The sequence below is a fragment of the Periplaneta americana genome, chromosome 8, assembly GCF_040183065.1.
Source record: "Periplaneta americana isolate PAMFEO1 chromosome 8, P.americana_PAMFEO1_priV1, whole genome shotgun sequence".
Taxonomy (NCBI): domain Eukaryota; kingdom Metazoa; phylum Arthropoda; class Insecta; order Blattodea; family Blattidae; genus Periplaneta; species Periplaneta americana.
In genome coordinates this window covers 119072251-119096559 of record NC_091124.1, presented here as the reverse complement: position 1 = coordinate 119096559, position 24309 = coordinate 119072251, and the positions used below count along the sequence as shown (strand labels likewise).

At 35.4% G+C, this 24309-nt stretch overlaps 1 long non-coding RNA gene across 1 annotated transcript in view; it reads right to left on the bottom strand.

Moving 5' to 3' along the window:
* LOC138704333 (uncharacterized) overlaps positions 1 to 19939 on the bottom strand; it is a 141294-nt gene extending 121355 nt beyond the window's left edge. The window contains exon 1 of the long non-coding RNA XR_011333321.1: positions 19818 to 19939. This is a non-coding gene — a long non-coding RNA (uncharacterized lncRNA). The remainder of the gene's footprint in view (positions 1 to 19817) is intronic.
* Between the last annotated feature and the right edge of the window lie 4370 nt (positions 19940 to 24309).

The window sequence follows — 24309 nt, the reverse complement described above, 5'->3', positions numbered from 1 at the left end:
CCAGCACACGGCAGACAGTCGGGACCAACAAGTGGCTCCTGATTGGCTGACGTGTCCACCAACCAGAATGCGCCTGGCGGTCGGGACTAGGAACTAGCTCCTGATTGGCCCGCAGCGGGAAGCCCTACTTTTACATATATACCGGCTAGACGTGGTCCCACATCACTTCGTCCCTGAAGAAGATGGCAGAGCTAGCCGTCGAAAGCTTGGAAGCTAATCTCCAACTCACCTGGCTGAGAACCCGAGAAGAGTTATTCTATCCTAATCTTGTCAATTCTAATAGTCTAGTATTAAATTAAAAAAGTTATTTATGGATTTTATAAAAATTGAAAAATTGTAAGTGTAAATTTATATATTCTTATTAAGTAGTAGGCATAAAACAAGTTGTATTATATGAGCCGTTCAGACCAAAAGTGGTGTAAGCCAAAATTGGGTAATAAGGTTTAAAGTAAAAATTCTGTAAAATACAGCGCAAAGTAGCAATTAATTTTTCCTTCTTGCTGTCCACTGACTACTAATAGTTCAAATAAACTGAATATCAATTGCTACAGGATGTTTACTTTAACACTCATTACCCATTTTTGACTTACACCACTTCTGCTCTGAACGGCTCATATACTTCCTAATTTCAGTTCAGGAATCCACCCCTGAGCACGAGTTCTACTCTTTCAGGAGCGAGCTAAAGTTTTTCTGTTTATGTTATATTTTACGTTACAATGATTAGCAAAATAAATAAATAAATAAATAAGAGGATGCGCACGTATTAAAATTCACAGAGAACGCTTTGTGGAACGCCTCACATGCATTATTAGTTCTGTCTGATTTAACAGTATCGGAAACCCATATTTCAGGGGAAAATAACGAATCCGGTTCTATGAAATTTGATACTAAATAATCAGCAAAGCCTGTGATACTTTTTTATTAACAGATTGGTTGCTAACTAAATCTTCAACAAATGCATCTCTGATTTCATTTGGAGGAAGAAATGAAAGACCGAATACCCAGTGCAACCACTTACCGTTGTTAGTAATGTTATCTTTATACTCATTAGAAAGCCCCAAGGACTGAATTTTTCTCCACCAAGGCTGACTTAAATGAAATCCGGAACCTATTATTGATGAAGATGGCCACACATTACTTACGGCTTTATGAATAGCTATTTCGAAGTCAGCGACAATTAATGAAGGCTGAAATGTGTAGTTCAAAGTAGGTACCACAAATGTTTATTAACTCACGAAATAAATTCTCGTACGTAACTACCGTTTTGTATGGTAGAAGACAAAATACTAATGGTACATATTTATTGTTTCTACGTACGTGAATTGTAAAGGATTGATAAAAGAATTTACAACAAAAATCTAAAGTGCCATCAATGAAAATCTTATCAAGTTCGCAAAGAAATCGCAGATTTGTCTGAGTTGCAAAGCATACTATACTTAATGAATTATTAATAAGAAACAGGTTGTTATTTCTGTTACTGAAAACTGTCGTTTGTTCCAATGCTGTGTGAACTTCACTAATAGTCCTTGGTAATGCCGGAAAAGTCGATCTTTCGGTTCTATACAAATTTTGTCGAATTCTGGCAACGTCTCGACTTGTTATATTAATCTCCGATTTCGAAACTTCCCTCCTTATAAGTTTCAACGGCCTTTCTGATAAATCATTTAATGCTTTTCTCTTAACACTATGATAGACTATTTCCCTATTTAAATTTGCGGTGACCTCATGATTATGATCTACTTCATTACTAAAGATCAAATGTGTTGCTTGTTCATTAACATAATTTCTTGACTTACATGTTCTTACTGTGCCTCTCCATGCCATTCTTCGCTGTGTGTGTCTCTGCACAATGTAAATCCCCTTAGTAATATTAAATCCTGCCCCTTGTCGCTTACAATATCTTGTAGTACATGGTTACAATTTGCTATAAAGCAAATGTAAGAATATGATGGAACTAATAAATCCATCCATCCATCCATCCATCCATCCATCCATCCATCCATCCATCCATCCATCCAGCTACCTACCTACCTCCCTCCCTATCTACCTACCTACCTTCCTACCTATCTATTACTGCACTGTTCAAATTACAAATTATAGTGGTAACCGTTAAAAGAAATACGAGGAGCACTGAAACAAAAACAAGAGGCTAGTGCCAGTGTTAGCATAATATTAAAACAAAAATTCTCTACCATCAGCGTTGCCGTACACTGCACACAAATTTTCTCACGCGCCACGTGTCATCTCTAAGCCTAGGGAAAACTGATCACCGCTCTCAACTTCACCACGCTGAGCATTAGATAGCTTCCATCTGTGGGAAAGCCTAATTTCTTTTTGCTGTTTATTCTCCTTCAGCTGTTTCCAGCCATTATTAGTCTTTCTTTTTTTTTTTTTGCCAACAAGTGAAGTGTTAGCATCGGAACTGACGACAGATCCTCAAAGGATATTTCTTCAGATGAGCATTTAGGCAAGCCTAAAGTGGTAATGTCTTCTTCAACGCGAATTTTACATCAATTTTCGGCTAGAAGCAGATTTTACTCAAACAGGTTATTCTGGTAGTATATCAGGATGTCAATTTCTTATGTCACTAATTGTTAATTCATATCGTCTTTAGATATCCTCTGATTGAGGTTCTGGCTGATATGTAGGCCTACATCTATTATCAGGCAGTACATCTCTCTTGACGATATGTGTTAGAGGAAGAGCAATTGTTTGCATAACTTACATCTTGAGTCTGACTAGTGTAATATGTAGCTAGTCGGCGATGTATGCAATGGTGGGCGAAAGGAACTGGCCATTCTACCCCATTATCTTTTCCGGCCTAGTTGTCTCATAAGTAGTGCCTTCTTGGTATCAGTTTTGAGGTTCAGACCTGTCTTCGGACTATTGACTAAAATACAACAAACAACAATAGTCTTTAGAGTAAAGTCGAAGGATATGCAGCACTAATTGAACTTCAATGTTTGTATCGAGTGTTGTGCCTTTTTCTATTTGTCCGATATCAGTGAAATTATTAAAATATAAAACTTAATTAAAATTTGTTGAACTGAAGATTAATAGTTTCATACATGTAAGCAGACTCACAGGGAGAGAAATAGACAGACGGACAAGGTGTAACTAAAAATCTTTATGAAGGATTGCGAACTCTTCTAAGACCAAATAAAGAAAAATTTAATAGAGACAGCTCGCCAGGTCGTCTAAAAAGAACCACAAGTGAAATCCTGGAGAACTCGACACTTGTTGAGATCTCCCCAAAACACAGTATCGAAATCTTCCAGAGTTACATCTTTATTCAAAAGAACACGAAACAAATATAAATGTTGGAGGGTAATCATTTTGGCACCTTTATTAACTTTTAAAATGTATATACAATAATTAGTGTGTCTCTAATATCACGCACATCCGGTCGAAGTACAGAGACATCATTTTATTTTTATTAACATTCCTAATATTAACCTGGCTATACTTTTGCTACCCCCTTCCACGACTGGAGTTCGATTATACTGGCGTAAAGTACAAACAAATCACTTTACAGGTATAGGAGGGAAGAAAAGTAGTTCATCCATTTACGTAAACTAGGAAATATCACGATTTTGAGTTTGATAATTTTCATTAGGTTTTTGTTTAATCAAAATATAGCACAGTATTAACAATAAGTGTTTTTACTCACGAAGTGAGCTATCCATTCGGACATATTCATTATTCATTGTATATTATACTGTCTACAGCACATTAGCGTAGAATATAGACAATGAAGTTAAATTGAAAAATAATCATAATATGAATATTTAAACACATTTTTTAAAATGGTGGCCGTTCATTTTGATACAGGCTTCAGTTCTTTTATGCATATTATCCCACTATAGCTATTGTACCTAATTCCAATTACCAGTTTCGTCCTTCGTACTAATAACTCATGTTAAAATAATTCTGTATCTAATCTATAAAAGAGTACCTTACGTACTGTAAATTCAGTTTTCACTTCTGCACGATCCGAAAAGATAAAATTACTCAGACATGCTATTTCTGTCCGTCCAAGTGGCTTTGTTGCAGGATCGTAGAAAGGGGGAAATCACGTGACAGTTAATTACTTAACGAGGACCTTTTATTTAAGTTATTTGAAACAGTTGTATAATATTACGTAGACGCCCAATTCCTAACAAATTAATCCTTTCAGAAAAGAGCTAAGACAACCCAGCCATTAGCCTTTAGAGAGGGGCGAGCAGAAGTAGGTGGGGAAAATCGGGGTGCGACGTAAGCAAACGGACGACAGTACCTTTACGAAAATATGATTCAATATTGAAAACTATTTCGTCACTGAAAAACGCGAATATATTTATGGAACGTACTATACTCACTAACTCAGTACTGTTTAGTATCACCGTAAGACACTTTGACTGCATACGCGACCTTGGTTCTGTGTGGAGGACGATTGGAAGTTTACTAGTAGAGGGGGTGGGAGTGAAGTACATTCAAAAACTCAGGTACAATAAAAATTTAAGTAAAACTAAAATGATGTCCCTGTACAATAAACTAAAGGTGGTACAGTAGGCCTATATTAATTATTTTCATGATCAAAAAGAAATGTGTTTATTGCATTCTGTGAACGCAAAACACAAGTTGAATCCACGAGATTCACTTACACAGATTACAAACATAGACAACACAGATTTAATTTAGTTCAAACTTTCTTTTTTGCCGGGAACGGTACTCGGAATGGTTACTTTTCTTAAAAATGTCGAGATATCCCAAAACGAACCTACACTAATTTTTAGAATTTATATTATTTACACTATGTACACTAGACTACGCTATTTTTACTATGTACACGATCTTAAAGGATGTAGATCTACATTGATCAAACATTATTTACACTATTAAGCTTATGTATAGTGTTGTGTATTGTAATGGAAGGTATTTTTATTTCATAATAGTATAGTCTACTTATTTTGTAAATTGTGTACATTAACGTAAATAATGTTTGATCAATGTAAGCCTTCATTCTTTATGATAGTGTAAATAGTGAAAATAACGTGTTTTAGTGAACATAGTGTAAAGGGCTGTCAGACATTGAAACCTTTCAAAAGTCGATTGTTAGAAAGACTGCTCTTCGTCTCTAGAATATATTTCTTCACATATCGCTGTTGCAGAATAAACAATAAAAGTACCTGTTATTATTCGGTTGAGAAGATTTTGTCATCCAGTCTACTCTCAAAAAACCATAAAATTAGAATTTATAAAACAGTTATGTTAACCGTTGTTCTATATGAATGTGAAATTTTGACTCTCACTTTGAGAGAGGAACAGAGGTTAAGAGTGTTTGAGAATATGGTGCTTAGGAAAATATTTGGGGCTAAGGGGGATGTAGTTACAGGAGAACGGAGAAAGTTACACAACGCAGAACTGCACGCATTGTATTCTTCACCTGACATATTTAGGAACATTAAATCCATATGTTTGAGATGGGCAGGGCATGTGGCACGTATGGGCGAATCCAGAAATGCATATAGAGTGTTAGTTGGGAGGCCTGAGGGAAAAATACCTTTGGGGAGGCCGAGACATAGATGAGAGGATAATATTAAAATGGATTTGAGGAATGTGGAATACTGTATGATTGTAGGGACTGAATTAACCTTCCTCAGGATAGGGATCGATGGCGGACTTATGTGAAGAAGACAATGAACCTCTGTGTTCCTTAAAAGCCATAAGTAAGTTAATGATTTTTATTTTTAGTGTATATATATATATATATATATATATATACATTTTTTTCATTCATTATGTTAATAACTTTTTTGGCCTAAATTATCTTATTTAACACTAAATTTTCATTGTTTAACTCTTAGAATTACATGAAACTAAACACAGCTACATTTTATTATTATTATTATTATTATTATTATTATTATTATTATTATTATTATTATTATTATTATTATTATTATATAGAATAAACTTAGTGGGAGTACAAGAGGTTAAGTTAGATGGGAATGGCATATCACAAATAGGCGATTACTTATTGTATTATGAGGAAGGAAATGATAATCACCAATTAGGAACAGGATTCTTTGTAAATAAAAGAATAAAATCAGCAGTAAAAAGGTCGAATTTATCAGTGACAGATTATCGTATTTAGTACTTAAGGGTAGATGGTGCGATATCGTAGTTATAAATGCTCATGCCCCTACAGAAGAGAAAGACGACCATATAAAGGATAGCTTCTATGAGGAATTGGAACACACTTTTGATTAGTTACCTACATATCACATGAAAGTTTTATTGGGGATTTCAATGCTAAAGTAGGACGGGAGGATATTTTTAAACCATCAATTGGAAAAGAGAGCCTACACGTAAGTAGTAATGGCAATGGAGTTAGGTTAGTCAACTTTGCCACATCAAAAAATTTAATTGTCAAGAGTACAACATTCCCCCATAAGGATATACATAAATATACTTGGACTTCTACAGACGGAATGACACATAACCAGATAGATCACATCTTGATAGATAAAAGAAGACACACTAGTATAGTAGACAGTCGAACTTTGAGGGGGGCAGATTGTAATTCTGACCATGATTTGGTAATTGGAGAATTAATAGAAAGGCTATCAGTAGCCAAGCGAGTTGAGCAACAAGCTAATATTAGTAGATTCAATATTCTGAAATTAAAGAACGAGGAAACTAAGCAACGTTATCAGGTTGGAATTTCAAATAGGTTTGCTTCTTTAACAACTGCCGACGAAGCTGAGGAAGAGTTAGATGTTAATAGCGTGTGGGACAATATCCGAGATAATATCAAAATTGCAGCTGAGCAGAGCATAGGTTATCATGAAACTAAGAAAAAGAAACCATGGTTTGATGAAGATTGTTCCATTGTAGTAGATAGAAGGAAATAGGCAAAATTGAAATTCTTATAGAATCCAATCGTGGAGAATAGAGATAATTATTTCAATGAAAGACGGGAAGCAAGTCGTACGCTTAGGAATAAAAAGAGAGATTACTTGAAGGAAAACCTGAGTGAGATAGAAACAAATAGTAAGAATAAAAACATTCGGGATTTATATAAGGGTATAAAGGAATTTAAAAACGGATATCAGGCAAGGGTAAACGTAATCAAGGATGAGAATGGTGACTTGCTTGCAGACTCTCATTCAATACTGAACAGATGGAAAAACTATTTTGCGCAACTACTAAATGTACATAGGCCAAATAGAAATGATCGGGACGAAATTCAAATACAAAATGCTAAGCCATTTATACCGGAACTCACACTTTCTGAAGTCGAAATTGCAATAGAAAATCCGAAAAAGTACAAGTCTCCAGATATTGATCAAATTCCAGCAGAATTAATACAAGAGGATGGAAGGGCATTATCTAGCGAAATTTATAAACTTGTACTTGCAATTTGGGAAAAGGAAATTGCACCAGAACAATGGAAGGAGTCCATAATCGTACCTATTTTTAAGAAGGGGGACAAGACTAACTGTAGTAACTTTCGAGGAATATCACTTTTGTTGACGTCGTACAAAATTTTGTCCAATATCCTTTTGAGAAGATTAACTCCATATGTAGATGAAATTATTGGGGATCATCAGTGTGGTTTTAGGCGTAAGAGATCGACTATTGATCAGATTTTTTGTACTCTGACAGATACTGGAGAAAAAATGGGAGTATAAGGGTACAGTACATAAGTTATTCATAGATTTCAAAAAGGCGTATGACTCGGTTAAGAGAGAAGTTTTATATAATATTCTTATTGAATTTGGTATTCCCAAGAAAATAGTTCGATTAATTAAAATGTGTCTTAGTGAAACTTACAGCAGAGAACGTATAGGCCAGTTTATATCTGATGCTTTTCCAATTCACTGCGGGCTAAAGCAGGGAGATGCACTATCACCTTTACTTTTTAACTTCGCTCTAGAATATGCCATTAGGAAAGTTCAGGATAACACAGAGGGTTTGGAATTGAACGGGTTACATCAGTTTCTTGTCTATGAGGATGACGTGAATATGTTAGGAGAAAATCCACAAACGATTAGGGGAAACGCGGAAATTCTAGTTGAAGCAAGTAAAGCGATTGGGTTGGAAGTAAATCCCGAAACGACTAAGTATATGATTATGTCTCGTGACCAGAATATAGCACGAAATGGAACTATAAAAATTGGAGGTTTATCCTTCGAAGAGGTGGAAAAATTCAAATATCTTGGAGCAACAGTAACAAACATTAATGACACTCGGGAGGAAATTAAACGTAGAATATAAATTCTGAATAAGTGAACTAGCTAAAAAATTTGGAAAAATTTTCATGATATTCAGTGGAGTCTTCCCTTAAGTATATGAAAAAAACTAATATTTAAGTACACGATGAGACTACATTAAAATTGATTTAACACATTCAATGAGAAGAAGCACTATGAAAATACTTTAGGTAGTGGCAAATGTTGTTTCAAATGGTATAAATCCCTAAAAGACTAAGAACAAAAGCAAAAGAAGGCAAAATAATGTTATAATTTTTTTCATGAAGTCACCACAGAAAAATGAATCACTTTCAATCTCAACACATTATTCATTGTACCAAAAAGCGCATGATCCTTCACACTGTACTCACTTCTCTCTATTTTACGCAGTATAAAAATCTCCTTCACAAACAGAACAGATGCAAGAAGACTTTGTTCAAGAAGATGCGTTTGTATTGACATGTTTTCATATTGCTGATTTTCTATATGTATTGGCTTTTGTTGCCAATCTTTTGGTAACTTCAGACAAACAAATGACAGGGGCGTATTCTGCGAACTACGGGGGCTACCGGCGGCAGCCCAAGGAAATTACAAAAGAAAATGTTTATAATATAACATAATGTAATAATTTTGTGTTATTAGTTTTACCACAGTAATTAAAATTAAAGTAATTGTTAGATTTATATGCGCTCTCTGCTCTCGAAAAGAAACAAGTTGTCAAGGCGGCATCGCTGGAGAAACCGCTTGCTACGTGAGGTAGCCTGTGACCGTACCGCGCACGCTGTCCGGTCGCACAACTGCCCATCCCCCCGCTCTCTTCTGTTGCCAACGTGCAGTGTAAGGCCGGGTGAGTTGCCGCTCTCGTGATCGGTTTCTTCGCAGGCGCGAAGCAACAGTACGCTTAGCACGCTAGCTCATGAATGTAATTGTGTTCTTGCAGTGCAGTATTTTAAATTTGTGATTTGTTCGAGTGTCTAAGAGTTATATTAATTGTGAATTATTAAGTTTTTAATTTCCCAATTAAGTGATATTGTGAAAAATATGGCAGAACAAGTTTCTGGAGAGGTTTGTGTTGAAAATGACTGTGTAATAGAAGGTTTATTAAAAGTGCCTTTTAACCGTCGTACATACAACGAGGAAGTTGAAATTGTGAAAATGGAAAGACCAACTCCTGAGTTAAATTTGTCCATGGACGTAAAAGAAAAACAGCGTGAGTACACACGCCATTTCACTTCAACATCATGTGGTAAATGGAATTGGTTGTGTGGTAGTTCTAAACTGTCTAAACTATTTTGCTGGCCATGTTTGTTATTTAGCCGCGAAACTAATGTGTGGTCAAAAGAGGGTTTTCTAATATCAACTCCCTTCGAACGGCAGTCCTAAAAAGCGACAAATCAGAAGCTCACATTTGTAGCAGCATGAATTTTGCAAACTTTGGGAAGACAAGAATTGATTTACAGCTAGATAAGCAAAAAGCTCTACATATCAACCAACACAATGCTCCTGTGGAAAAAAAATCGGGAGATTTTACTGCATCTTATTAACGCAGTGTGCTTTCTAGGAAAACAAGAATTGGCTTTTCGGGATCATAATGAGAGTGTGGAATCAGACAATAGAGGAAATTATATTGAATATTTAAGTTCCTTAAGTGAATTTGACCATTTACTGGCCAATCCTCTTGAGAGTTCAACAGTATTTTGTGGTACTTCTCCCGCAATTCAGAATGACTTAATATTTGCTATAAGTGGGGTTATGATAAAGAACATAAAATCTGATATAGAACAAGCACCTTTTGCGGCCATTGTTGTTGATGAAACAAGTGACTGCTCTAATCATAGTGAATTGTCCACTGTTTTAAGATACGTCGATAGTACTGCCAATGTTCAAGAACGGTTTATAGGATTCACAAATGTCAGTTCGGGCAAAACTGCTGCTGCTTGGTTTCAGCATGTGGAAGGTGTTATAGCAGAATACAATGTCGGCAATAAGTTAATTGCACAGACATATGATGGTACTTCAGTTATGGCGGGAAATATTAATGGCTTAAAAACAAAAGTTCAAGGAAAGTATCCTCAAGCACTATTTGTCCATTGTTACAGCCATGTTCTCAATTTAGTTTTGCAACAAACTACTTCATCCATTCCAGAATGCCGCATTTTTTTTTTCAAAACACTGTCGGGTTTAGCTGCATTTTTCTCATCATCTCCTAAAAGATCAGAAAAACTCAAGAATTTATGAAAAAGAAACTCCCAAAAGTAGCACCAACTAGATGCAATTTTACATCTCGGCTTGTAAATACAGTAAAGTAATACAGAGAACAACTGACTGCTTTCTTTGAAAATATAATTTGTAATGACTCTGAAGAAAACTGGGTTGATGATGTAATTGTGCAGGCTCAAGGATATTTGTATTTTTTCACACAGTTTCAGAATATATTTCTTCTTGAAGTCTATGCTAGAGTGTTCGCACATACAGATGTGCTCTACAATATTCTTCAGACAAAAAGTCTAGACATAGCATACTGCTTGCAAGAGGTATCAAAGTTAAAAAATACTATATTCGAGTTCAGACGTAGTGGGTTTCCGTCCATAAGGAGTAATATGGAAAATGGAAATTCTTCAGCCAATACAATGGAACCACCATTAAAGCGAAGAAAAGGAGATGATGAATTGAAATACAGGCAGCTGTACTACAGCATACTAGATCGTATGCACATGGAAATTACTGACAGATTTTCTGATTATGGAAAGCTTCAGTTCACACATCTTCTAGATTCTCAAAAATGTTCTGCTTATAGAGAAAACTTCCCGAATGAGGCACTAAACAAATTATTTCAGTCCTATAACAGTCACTTTGATCAAGTACGTTTGAAAAATGAATTAAGTGTAATATATTCAGCAGAGGTCTTTGATTTTTCGAACAAAGCTATCCATGAAATATTATCTGCCATATATGAAAACCAGCTGAACCAAGTTATTCCTGAAGTCCTTAAATTGGCAACATTAATTGTGACAATACCACCTACGTCAGCATCGGTAGAAAGAACATTTTCTTCGTTGAAGAGAATAAAATCCTACTGTAGATCAACTCATACACAAGAACGTTTATCCGGCTTGGCACTGATGTCCATTGAAAAGTCATTTCTACAGAAACTTCGCAAGCGGCCCAACTGTAATTTCAATGACGAAGTCATCAAAGTATTTTCGTCCCAATCAAGACGTCTGAAATTCATATATAAATAGGTAAGGAATTTTATTTTAGGGACTTTAAAATATATTTTGTGTAATAATAGGGTCAGTGGTAGCCCAGGCCCTTAAACCAGTATACGCCACTGACAAATGAAAACAAAGAAAAATATTCTAGCTTTTGTGTAAGGTAACATTCCGTTCCTACAAACCAAATTTTGTATATAATTTGTATTATAAGCAATAAAATTATAGCAAGGAAATAATTATTATACTACTGTCCTGGTATTGAGAAGGAAGTTACAAATCATCTAATGTTAATTTTCTTTTAAATTGGAATGAAAAGTTAGAGTAAGTAGGTCTTGGTTTTTGACAATAATTTAGATAATTAAGATTATATGAGTAAATTTCAATCATATAAATGACATTTATCTCTTAAAATTTCATTCTATAGAAAAATATGAATGAACGATTTAAAAGAATAGCATTCAGTGCTTGTCCCCATAATACCCTGAATGACAGTGCCCATATTTGCCTTAGTGTATTCTTTCAACAAATGGCGTGTCTGTCCAACGAGTATTGTATTGTATTTATTAACATTCCATGGTATTCGTACATTGCTTCACAGCTAGAATATGGAACAAGTCAAAAAACTTAATACTATTATAAATTCTTAATTTATAGTCACAGTCTAGATGAAATATATACAGACGAGGTTTACTATATAGTCTACTAGTACTACTAGTACAACACAAAGTTTTAGTATCAATTTCATGAAGCGTCATTGAATGTCATGAGTTCACCTACAGAATAGAAGGCGTGAGAAATTAGGTACTTCTTTAATTTGGCCCTAAATAATCTTATGTTTTGAGTTTCCTTTTTTATATCGATAGGGAGGCCATTAAAAATTTTTACAGCCATATAACACACTCCTTTTTGATAGCACGATAGACTTGCGATGGAATATGAAAGTCATTTTTTTGACGTGTATTTATGCTATGAACTGTTGAATTAGTTACAAAGTTTTCACGATTACATAAGAGGAAGATTATTAATGAAAGATATACTGACAAGCCATGGGCATTATTTGTAGTTTTTTTTAAAATAGTCCTATAATATTCCCTAGATTTGGCACCTACTATTGTTCTAATTACTCTTTTTTGTAATAGGAATATACTGTTACTATCTGTGGAATTTCCTCAGAATATTATTCCAAAACTCATACCCGAGTGAAAATATGCAAAGTATATTGTTTTTAAGGTATTGATATTTACTATCTTTTGCATAGATCTAATAGCAAAACAAGCTGAATTTAGTTTGGGGGTAATTTCTTTAATACGATTTTTCCAATTTAACACATTAACGATTTTTAAGTCAAGAAATTTGGTTGTTGTTTATAATAGGGATCTATTGTTAATTATTGCGCTAGAAATTTACGAGGTTGAATTTGGACAGGATTTAAATTGAATTATGTTAGTTTTGTTACAATTTAATATTAATTTATTGACTGAGAACCAGTATATGCTTCAGAACCCACCAAACGGATTATTATTCTGTTTAAATCTATCAAATTTATTATGTGATGTGGTTAGAATATATATCCCACTGCACGTAACTCATTTCCTTAGAAATGTCACTTGTACCCCTTTGCTTCTGGCTCCTTCATTTGTATTTGTAGCATTCACATATCGAGCAGCTTCTACACCATTCACATTACGGTTCGCCACCTTAGTTCAGGTTTACCAACATATTATCTGATGCTTCGTAACTCACGAACTGTTAGGGTAACAATGGCATTACCTTAAAAGTGTCCATATTATCCGAGTGCCCATATTTGTCTGATTTACCCTAATTCTATTTGTTTTTAGTCCTAAGCATTTAGATACCATTATCGAACTGTTTAATTGATTCTTTCAACTACATTGTATAATGATAAAATTCCCCAGTATTCACGTGGGCGTGGCGTCTGTGTTATATCTCGATGACTACTCGTTACTGTTTGGACATGTGCCAACAATAATTCTCCTCCCACTCTTAACAAATAGACTTGTTTCAATTTTTGTCAGGAGTTGACACTCCTCCTTTCTCCTATGCCTGTCTGTACCTTTCAAATACGTAAGTTAAACATATGACGCCTCGGTAGTTCAATTGCCAGAACACAAGGTTACGGTAACAAGGACCCGGGTTCGAATGCCGGCGGTTGACAGTGTTTGTGGTGGATAAAGCGAAGGTCCTTTAGATTTTTTATCAGGCAGGGCTTTCTCCAGTTTTTCTTCACCACTCAAGTGAAACTCCCCATTTTAATTTTTATTTTAATAATTTAAACAGTAGACTATTCACCCATAACGTTACAGCATTAAACGCTATATATATAGTTGAAAAACGAGCCTGTCTATAGCAAAAGAATTATAGTCGCGACGCTGTTATTCCCGGCGTGACTCCTCCTCTTTGCTTACGTCTTAGGAAGTGAAAGCTCTATAAAGTCTAAGTCGGTGGTATCGTTCGCCATTTTTGTTCTTTCGTTGCGCAACTACTATACGAAGAATCTATTTTTCACACCGTTAAACATTATCATGTCGTAGATCCTATGATAATAAATCAAACGCACTGTAATTGAGCAAATAATTTAGAGGCAAATAACGTTCTCGTGTGCTTTCTGGGAACGCCAACGAAAGAGCCAAAATGGCGGACGATTATATTAAGTATTTATCGAGCCTTAGCAACTTAATAACGTCTTCATCAGCGAATCGCAAGACGCACACGTTTAAATGTAGCCGACCTGCAACGTGATTGGCTGCCGGATATTAGAGCGACGGGACTATAATAGAAAACTTGTGAAACTGCTGCATTATTACGTCGTGGTAACGACAAACTGGCCACTTTCACGTCACTCTTCGTCTCGAACTTTTAAATTTAAGAGCTCCCAAGAATACATACGACTGAGTTGTCAGATAATGGATATAATTAGCTTAAAAGCAAACATTCTCATGGGGGCAGATAAAAGTTATTTTTTCTTCCTCCATGTTAATAATCTCAAAACATGTGCTTACACAAATTTTGGTCAGTCAACCTCAATTACTAGGACCGTCCAGAAGGTAAGCTTCCCTGCGACCGTTTACAGAAAAAAAATCGTGAAGAGATTTATTGGACACATACAGCAATTGAGCTATTTTTCAACATATTCCCCACCGTAACTAAGACATTTGACATACCGTGGGATCAACAGAGGTGCAGATAGCTGTCGCACATTGGATCCGACCTCAGGCGGCAGACGTCTACGACACAGAGATACAAAAGTTGATTCCATAGTAGTAATATTAGCATGATGAAGAATTGGTCTGATGACACAGAAAATTGCGCACTGTTCACTTAATTTCATTACCGTGTAAGTGTAAGCCATCTTCCTTGGTGATACCATACTTGATTACATGAGGAGCCGTGATAAAAAAATATCCGTCTAGTTCCAATAGCATTTATGTATTTCTGAAAATTACTAACTTCCAATGTGCGCTCAATCCCATTGAGATGGTGTGGTACCAACTGAAGCGGAAAGTAACTTCACAGAACCTAGAAGTGCGTTCTTCAGTGAACTAAACGACTGCAATGTGAAGTCTTCAACAGTATCAGAATTCCAATCAAGAAAAATTATGTAAAGCATGTGGAGGAGTTTGAAGAAAGCTAGAGACAGAGTGACCCTATTTTCGGTGAAGGAACAATTTACATCGAGGTGAATCATTCTTCGACAGAAGATTTAGAGGAAGAAGAGGCCTGTGTTTTGTAACAGGTAAGTTGGAATATGATTTCTTAAACACTGCTTAGGTGTCGAGCAACTATAGCTACATGAAGCTAACGTGGCAACGCTGATGATTAAATCACAACAAACGATGTGTCTTTGTTATAAAAAAGTGAGAATCATGGACGTGACTTTATGTTGCGGGATGTGTTTCTACGTCAGATAAGCGCGTAAATAGGTAGCTGGGTGTGTAAGTAAATAGATGAGAAGATAGCTAACCATGTAGGGGGATGTATGTATAGGCTATGTGAATCGATAGATAGATGGATGTGTTGATGGATATATGAATTACTGATGTGACTGTATTAAGTAGTTAAGTATAATGCTCTTCATAATAATTAAAACATTTAAAGCGTAGGCTATATTTCGAGTAACAATAACATTAGCTCTTCACGCCAAAGACCAGAATCCAGAATCCAGTGAAAAGCATTTTAGTAAACAAAAATTATATTTAGAATTTTCTCTCATGAAATAATTAAAAATGTATTTATCATTACTGAAACAGCAAGTCTGTACACTTTCTAGATTGAAAATTAAAAGTAATGAGATCTCCTCCTCTTGCTATATGCTAAAGCATGATCAATACGTAGACTGTGTTTCATAACCAATACAAAGATCTCCCAAGTGAATGCGCTATATAACATTGACGTCAAGAGCGCACGAAGGAACAAGTCAATTCTTTCGTAATCAGGATTGCTGGTAAGTGATTAGACCGCTGGGGAAAACGTTACATGCTTCGGTAATCATTTCAGAACTGATATTTGAAGAGCCGCTTTTTGCTCTCTTATTGAGTAAAGTATATAAAATTATTCTTACACGATGTTGCAAAAATACGACTTCTAGAGTGTCATCGATATATAAGTTTTCAGCAAATCCGATTCCGAAAATGCCTGTGGGTGTCCGTGTACAGTCCGTATTTTTTTAAATATTCTATTGAATCTGAGAATCAAATGTTCCAGTGCGTCACAAGATATTTATGTTGACAAAGACATTGATAGGCTACCAAAGATGATAGAGGTGATGATGTTGACGATGGTGAAAGTTATGATAATGACAACTATAGTGATGGTAATAATGGTGATGATGATGACGATGACGATGACGATGACGATGACGATGACGATGACGATGACGATGATGATGATGATGTTCACAGGGGACTTGAGGAAAATTTTGTCGGTCATTTTCAATCAGTTTAATTTCCATGTAGAATAACTTTCGCAGTTAACAGTAACACTAAACACTAGTATCAATACCACTACCACTATTGTTACTATTTCGTGGCTGTGTTATCTTGAGATCATGCCTTCAATGAACGAAGCCGATTGGGCGTTGTTTCGAGTTTTCGTGGGGAAAGAAATTTTCTCATGAAACCTAGAGAACGGTATCCAATCAGCATCGTGACGAATTTGAAGAGCTACAGTGAGTAGCAAAATCCAGTTTCGTAAATCAGCTATAACGACTAGGTGGGAGAGAAATCGTGCACCCGTACTAGTTGGATGATCGTTCACCTCTGCTGAAGCACGTGGATATGAGCCCAACAGTCGGCCTTGGCCCATCATGGACGGATTTTATTTATTACTGTTAATATTATTAGAGCATAAGATTCTCTGATATACAGCTTGTGAGTTAAAGTACCTAGGCTATATTTACAAGGATTCGAATTAACTTTATCGGTAGAATGACACACTGCTAACTCGAGGAGTCGAGACTTATACCTCCCTTTACCCAGCACACACAATAGGGACATTTACTTTTATAGGTAGTACATAAGTAGGCCTAGTGCAAATTATATTTCATGTGGTTTGTATGTGCTCAGTTCCTATGAGTTAACAATGATAATGATAACAATAATACTATTATTATTATTATTATTATTATTATTATTATTATTATTATTAGTGAACGGAAAATAGGGAAAGATGGCGGACTTATGTGAAGGCGGCAATGAACCTCCGGGTTCCTTAAAAGCTATTTGTAAGTGAACGGAAAATATATTCCTTAGTATGGTCAAATCAAAAATATACCACAGGTAACACTAGAAAAATATTACTAATATACTGTACACCAAAAAAAAAACATAAAAGAAGAGATCTCTCAAAGGAAACATAGGTTCGAAGGGATGGAAAAAGCTTTGAACTCAAGGGATTTAGAAAGAAACAATGGACAAATAATATAAATAAATCATCTGAAGACTGTGATAATCGTTACAGAAATGCATATGAGTTACAGTTTTAGTAATATTATTATGACTATGTTTTTAAATGTAATTAACCAATCAAAATACAGTAACAGAAGCTAGAACAACACATACTAGGCTTCTATTCATTAATTAAGTAGAAAAACTACCTTGGGATGTACAGAACAGATTAGCTATTGAACTTCAGGCTGCGTACAGGTGATGGTAAGGGATTCAGCCCTTCTGGATGTTATTAGTATATTGTAAACGTTTCAACCCGTGAAGACTTCAAGGCTCTTCATGCTGCCCTCCCGTCGCTGAGTCCCATAGTCAAGTTAGTTTTTTCTTAGCGTTGCAGCCATTGGAACGCATATCTGGAATTTTGTTCGAGATACACACACACACACACAATGAAGAACCAGCCTAGTGCTCCTATGACGTAGGGTCAGCACGACGAATGGTCTCTATCTGAGACAACACATATACAAAAGGTACACATCGATAGTCAGTTTTTCTATAGCGTACCACCGAAATATAGTTCTTACTTTTGCGATATGATGGTATGGTTCAGAATTATTACTATTAATATTTATGAAACAAGGTAACTGACGATGATGAACATATTAGGTGTGCTGTCTTAACTTTCAAAATTGATTTTAGAAAGCGACGTAACAATATTAATAATGTATAGGCTATAACAACATTATTTAGAAAAACAAGACTATCTATACATATGAAATAGCAAATATAAATTACTATGCTTCTAAGTTATTTCGAAAATAAATTGATATAAATTAGAAGTACCAAATGCAATAATATATTTAACAATAATATTGTTCAGGGAAAAATACCTACAATTTCAAACAATGTGAGAAACTAGTGTTTAATTCTCATAAAGGTAATACTAAACGTTCTTATTTATTAGGCTTCAGTAAAAATATTTAATAAGAAAAGTAACATTGAATTTTGTTTTAAATTGTGATTTTAACGTAAATACTGGATCTGTCTGCCCTCTCACAGTCCAAATATTGCGTGCAATATTTATAATAAATTTTAGTCGTAATTGTGACTGAATATTCAATTTATTATTATTAGTAATAATAATAATATTATTATTATTATTATTATTATTATTATTATTTACATATAGTAAAGAAGAAAATGAGCTTTAAAAAATGTAATTAGTGGAAAAATTTTACAGTGTTATGAAAAATAAACTGTATTAAGTTCATTCCTCTTAAATTATTTTCAGAATTTACTCAGAGAAAAACTGAAGTTAATCTTTCCCCTCATTTGTGGATGATCTTGATAGGATGTCCTCGACCGAAAAGTGGTCTGTAGTAATTATTTCGAGTTTATATTTACTCAAAAATACTTATGAATAGTATATCTTGACTCTCAAGATACATATTTATATAATCTATAGGGCTGATGCAATATATTTATTTTTATTTCAGTTTAACTCATAAAACTTAATTTATTTATCTGTTGCTTTTCTACTAGCCTGCGGGCCAGTGACAGAGGGGTGTGTACCAGGATTATTACGAGTACCGTAGGTTAAGAATCTTTGGACTAGGACTTTAAATGCTGGAGACACGGGTTCAAAAGGCGTGATGTTAGTGGGAAGAGATGGCGTTTGGGCAGGTTTTCTTGAGTTACTTCTGGTTACCCTGGTCACTATTTCACAATTTCTCCATCATTACCATCTATTTTACGAAACAGATGGTACACTTGTACTGTCTTTGTGATGTGTTCAGAGAGCTGATAATCGCCTACAGACGCAAAAATTGCCTGTCAATATGAGAAACCCATGGACTAGGATATCACACACATATTGGTAAAAGTCAAATAAATATGTATACCCCGAATTTTTCTTAATTTCGACATGGTTATAGTTCCTTTGTTTCTTTGACAGCCTAGGTGTGGTTTGACAAGTCCGCAAATGGACTCATTCTCCTGTAACATTCCCTTGACGGGAACACGGTGGGAATTTCGTGCCGTCATGCTAACCTGACGTCAAGCTTTTATCGGAGGTAACGAGTCATTACATTGGTACTGAACAAGAATTATAGCCCAGGAGAGATTCGAACCCACATACAGGTCTTTAAATCTGCGTACTAGCTGTTGCGTACACAACGGCACCCCCGCCGCGTGGAGTAGACACGACGCTGTACCTCCGCCTAAGACAACACAGCACGTCACATTGGCAACGATGTAGACCAGATTCAAACCCATGTCTTCGCCCGTCATGCATTGTCAAAGCAGCGTCTTACACTATTATGTGATATTATATTGAAAAATGTGTAATTAAAATTATTGTAGATCGAATTCCTGTGAAGGTCTGGAAACGACTGACAATTTCTCACTAATTTAAAATTAACGACAATATTTTGTGAATGAGTCCTAATATGACGTATACATACGGGACTGGGTGGATCGACGACTCCAATGACACGAAGATTACAACAGAAACAAGAGGAAGTGTTTTTTGTTCCGTGTCGGTAGAACACTCGAACGAAACAAAAGCCGCGCGCGCCCCGCCCGCACAAGAGCCGTAGCGATACTGGTCGCATGCACTTGAGACGCGTCTCTTCCACGCTCTGTTGCGCAGAATCAAGTCGCCGTGCTACACTTTTCTCACTTTTCTGTAGTTACCGACCGATAGCCCTATCGATTTGTTTACAATTTATTAAATGACTCAAACGCGGAACAGCGAGGGGTTTGTGCACTTTTCGTAATTGTAAGTTTCATTTTTATCTACACGGACTATTCAGAGACGATAAGACGAAAATTGTAATTGTAGTTCTAATTTATCGCTACTTCTAAAGTATATAGGCATTCAGGGAGGATAAGGTAAAATGTAATTGTAATTTCGTGTTTAACGTCCTTTTGAAATTATAGAGACTTAGATAAGATTATATTTATTGTAATTCCTTTTTTTAACTCCACTTTTAAAATGCGCAGGCTATTTAGAGACGATAAGGAATAATTGTAATCCCTTATTTAGGGTTTCTTTCAAACTGCAGAGGGCTATTCAAGGACGATGAGGTAGTAACTGTAATTGTAACTTATTTACATCTCTTTTGAATTGCGGAAGTTGTTCGGACACGATGAAATGATAACACCACAATAGCACAGGGATGTCAGAATGAATTACGGAAATTTAAAACCTGAGAAGAGACATCCGAGAACGTATCCCACTTCAAAATCCGGATTATTACCAACTTAGTATTGCGATTCTCTTCAATCAACAACTATAATAATAATAATAATAATAATAATAATAATAATAATAATAATAATAATAATAATAATAATAATGACAAAAGATCTTGTTAAACAAGGTAGATTTCTTTGTTGATTTCACTGTGTTACTTTAAATGATTTATTTGTAAAATGAAATTCGATATTATCGTGAAGCATGGTAGCAGGATAGGCCACTTCTGAGGCCAGTAAATTTATGCTGAAACTGTTCTGGCGCTAATTTTAAAGAAATATACATATTCTAATAACAAAATGGGAATGTTTCTTCTTAAAATTAATTATGTTTTAGAAACGTATTAATAATGAGTCTTTAGGTTTTCAAGGTGACTGATCAGAATTTGGCTTTTGGATAATCTACCGTGTCCTGAAACTTGACGTTTACAACGTTCAGGAACTACATACAGGTTCAGTCATCAGGGTAAGATCAGAAAGATCGCCTACTCTGTGGGCTCGTTACGCCAGACTAATCCGGGCAACTGAGCTGACGTAACGAGCCCAACCGTATAAGCGATCTTTCTGGGGCCTGTTTCACAATGTTTACAATCTTTGTAAATTGTAAACTTTCTTTCTAAATTGTAAACTTCTGTTTCACAATCTTTGTTTGTAATGTTGAACTTTACAAAGGAAATAAAATCTTTACAAATTAAATATTGCGCACTTTACAAGTATTTTGTTTCACAATGAAGGGTAATTTTACAAACGTGTAAACTTTACTTGTAAAGTTAGCACATTTTCTACAATAGCTCTGAAATGGGTAAAGTTTTATATTGCAACAAATTGTGAATAAATACAACAAAGATATATTTATTAAATTAATTTTTGAGTAACAACTGGATAATATTAAGAATTAAACTAAAGCAGTTTTTATGTTATTAAGGAGTTCTAATGACTGAGACGAAGATATTGAATTTAGGCCTAATCAAACGAAGACTTATACGTAAAATTTTCCGGCCAAGAATTAATAACACGTTCGTATCATTGTATGAATTTAATGAAAGCTTTCGAATGAGTACCGCGCTATACTTCAGAATACCGCGCAAGTATTTACATACGAAGACTGTGTTTAATAAATACTCGCACTTAAAAAAAGAAGTTCCCTGCACCAAAAATAAATAATTCAATAATGCAATAACGACACTACTTACGCGGTATTCTGAAGTCGTTTCGAGTCCAGTTTCGCTGGAATCTCTCCTACAAGATATGGGACATCACATACAACATCCAAAAGGGAAAAGTGGTGCCCTATCCTCAAAGCGAGAACTGTATTGTTTTGCATTGGTTGCATACTAGCTGTCAGTTCCGTGCGTTAGCAGATAAGCACGGAATTTCTAAAATATCAGTGTGCAAACGTGCCCACAGGGTATGTTGTTAAAAGAGTTAAATTCAAGGCAGGTTTTGATCATAAAATGTTATTTACTATAGCACAGGATTTTTATGCTGCTGCTGATTTCACTAATGTTTGTGAGGTTATGGATGCAACATTAACACATACTGATTGATCAACACAAAAAATGAACCTGATTTTGTGGTTAGACATTGTAATTACTCTATCAATTGCATATTTGTGCGTGGACCAAACCTGTTTACTTATTTGACTGAATTTGGCGCTTACTTTGGTCATTTAAGTAATAGATCGTATTGGTATACTCGACCAATCACTTCACACGGAACTCCATTGTCGCCAATATAGGCTATAAAAATCTAAATAATTTTAAATATTTTGGTGAAATATGAATCAGCAAGCTTAGAATAATCTATTTTAGTACAAAATATAAACATATGCATCGATAATGGTAAAAATGTAGCGACTTTAGCTCTGCTCCTTAGCGATTTTTGTAAACTGTCGTTGGCGGTATTGTATAACCAATAATGCTTATTTGTAAATTTCTTTAGCTGATTTTGTAAAGTTCGTCAAACTTTACAAATTAATAAAATAGGAGTTTGAAACACAGTTTACAAGCATTTGTAATCTTTTACTTGTTATGTGTAAATTGTTAATTTGTAATTTGTAAGGATTGTGAAACGGGCCCCTGATGATGAAGATGATGATAGGACGTGTATGTAGTTTCGAAACGTTAGAAATTTCAAGTTTCAGTGCACGGTGGATTACCCAAAAGCCTAATCCCTATATATTAATAATCTTTATGGAACGCGAATATGTACAATTTTCAACCCATTGTTTATTTGTTCTGGAGGCCTGTTTTTAACCTCGCAGTATTGGTGGAATGATGATGACAATGGTAAGGGGAAACGGGAGAACCCAAGAAAAACCTCTCGGGACTCTTTGTCCACTACAAGTTTTTTTTCATGAGTCTGAAGAGGATCAAAGCCGGGTCATCAGGATGGAAAGCAGAGAGTTTAAGTACTCGGCCAAGGACGAGCAACTTTAAAATAGCGTAATCTTTATGTTGAGATGTAATAATTGAAATATACAAAAAGACATGTACTTCCCTTGAGCTTAAGCAGCAGAAGAAGTCTGATTCGAAAGAAAGAAAGAAAGGTATCACGCTTCCAGGAATAATACACCCACAAATAACACTAAGGATTTACTTTCTTATCTTTTCTTAGTCATCAGCTAGAACACATTAATTTAGAATCAGAATCTGCAGGGTTTCATGCCACACTGCAGTGCTCCGTCAGCTGAATGGCTGACTAATGACCTGCCTCTGTATAGAGGCCATTAACTCTTCAGGCGTTCCCTCCCTCCAGAATGCCTGGTGAGAAGATCTGACGCTCGGACCTTGAAAATGAGCCTCGGCACGCTATGGGTTGAACACAGAACTAGCCTATTACTTTCTTAGAATCTAATCATTTTGTCAAATAATGGCGTAACTACTCAATAAGCGGAAAGTTAAACAATTTCCAGAAAGTAAATACCGGTATTGCAGAAGTTTAACTACACTGTACTGCCTGTTAAGACACGTTTAAAAATTTTAAACAAAGATTTGCAAGGAGGAATATGTAACTTTACACAAAACCCTAAGCGCATAAAGGTTAAAAAATATATAATTTCTTATATTTGAAAGTCATTATTTTTAGCGGAAAACTGGCAATTCACTATTTGGCGTTGATTTATATTATTTCTTCTTTGGTTATACTCAGACAAAAATTAAGAGTGTGAACTAAGGAATTCCTAGTTGCTGAAATGGACTCAAATATATATTCAACTTAAAATATGTACATTTTCTTCGAGGCGTAGTTTCTTTGTATGGATACGAACAATTTTACAACAAAAATGAATGCATACTTAAACAGATAGCACAAAATGCCGTACCGAAAACTTATAATTAGCGGAGATAATGTTTAGTTGTCTCTAATAATGGTCTGTATTTTATTAATATAATTACTCTCAGTGTATGTCCATCGCTGTGGTCTCGTGGTAGCGTCTTCGCTTCCGAACCCAAGGGGTCGGGATTCGATTCCCTGCTTAGGACAATTTGCCTGGGTGAGGTATTTTCGGTTTTTTTCCCCTTCACTCCTAAGGATGAATATCAGGTAACTTTGTCAGGCGTATGGAACCACTTCCTTTCCTCCCTTATCATCCTTTCCTCTTCATTTCTGGTTCTCCTATTTAGTTTTTCAGGTCGCGCCAGCGACGGCCTTCCGAAGCTGTTGACTCTCTCCTCGTGCATATGTCAAACTGCTTAGGGT